The sequence below is a fragment of the Monodon monoceros genome, unplaced genomic scaffold (assembly GCF_005190385.1).
Source record: "Monodon monoceros isolate NGI ecotype Baffin Bay Population unplaced genomic scaffold, NGI_Narwhal_1 Super_Scaffold_22, whole genome shotgun sequence".
Lineage (NCBI taxonomy): Eukaryota > Metazoa > Chordata > Mammalia > Artiodactyla > Monodontidae > Monodon > Monodon monoceros.
The window spans coordinates 86,290,406-86,291,414 of NW_021703779.1; the positions used below are offsets into that span (position 1 = coordinate 86,290,406).

General features: G+C 56.6%; 1 protein-coding gene and 2 long non-coding RNA genes across 4 annotated transcripts in view; 1 reads left to right on the forward strand and 2 right to left on the reverse strand.

Moving 5' to 3' along the window:
- Window positions 1-1,009, reverse strand: part of NXF3 (nuclear RNA export factor 3) — a 1,139,741-nt gene that overhangs the window by 436,476 nt on the left and 702,256 nt on the right. The gene's annotated exons all lie outside the window — the stretch shown is intronic.
- Window positions 1-1,009, forward strand: part of LOC114905733 — a 336,532-nt gene that overhangs the window by 45,581 nt on the left and 289,942 nt on the right. The window lies entirely within an intron of this gene.
- Window positions 1-1,009, reverse strand: part of LOC114905732 — a 6,070-nt gene that overhangs the window by 3,724 nt on the left and 1,337 nt on the right. The window lies entirely within an intron of this gene.

Genomic DNA, 1,009 nt, shown 5'->3' on the forward strand with positions numbered 1-1,009 from the left:
CAGTGCTGGTATTAGGGTAGGGGGTGGAAGAGATGGGGTGGAGGGCACATTTGTCTCCAAGGTCCTAGATAGTAATCTTCACTCTACCTCTTCTTGCCCCAAAGCTGTTGTCCTTGAACTTGAGCAGCAACAAACTGTACCAGCTGGATGGCCTGTCTGACATTATACAGATGGTCCCCACAGTCAAGATCCTGAACCTCTCCAAAAATGAGGTGAGAAGAGGGAGCCAGGTCAAAGTTGGGTTGAAAGTGGGGGGGGGCATGTTAGTGGCCATCAGAGTGATGACAGGAGGCAGGTGATGGTACCTGTGTGGAGGGAGGGGTCTGGGAGTGCAGGGATCCGGATGTCCCTCTTTCCCTGGGATTCCTTTTCCCACTTCCGCCCCATATTTCTCAGCTGACGTCTATGCGGGAGTTGAGCAAGATGCGAGGGCTGAAGCTTGAAGAGCTGTGGCTGCAAGGGAACCCGTTGTGTGACACCTTCCCAGACCAGTCCACCTATGTAAGGTCAGTGTGAACACCCTGCCACCCTTCATGGTGACCTTCACCCATGGGAGCCTAGACTATCTGTGACAGTGCCCCTTTGCCAAAGGTGGCAGCCCTGGTCTTCTGGGAGGATCACAGGCCCCACCTTCTGCTCTCTCTGTGCCTCTCACTGGTGAGGAGTTTCCTTCCCCTGACCTGCTCACCTCTGCGGGCGCTCTGGGGTCTGTTTCCAGCTCTCTGCGCCCAGCTATATTCCAGCAAGACCTCCCAAGAGTGTGCCCCAGAAAGCAGGGCTTCTCCTCCTCACCAGGACCAGGAGCGACCAGCCTTGATCCAGATGCTGGCGCCCTGGACTGAGAAGGGTCCTCCTGTCCAGGGCCTCTTGCTGAGAGAAGCCTTCCTTCTTCGTGCTGAGATGGGGTTTGCCTCCCTCATTCTGAGAGGGGCCCTCTTCCCCTTCCTCCAAATGGATCCCCACTCCTCTCCCAGGTTGACATGGGGGCTTTCCTGCGCCATGCTGAGGG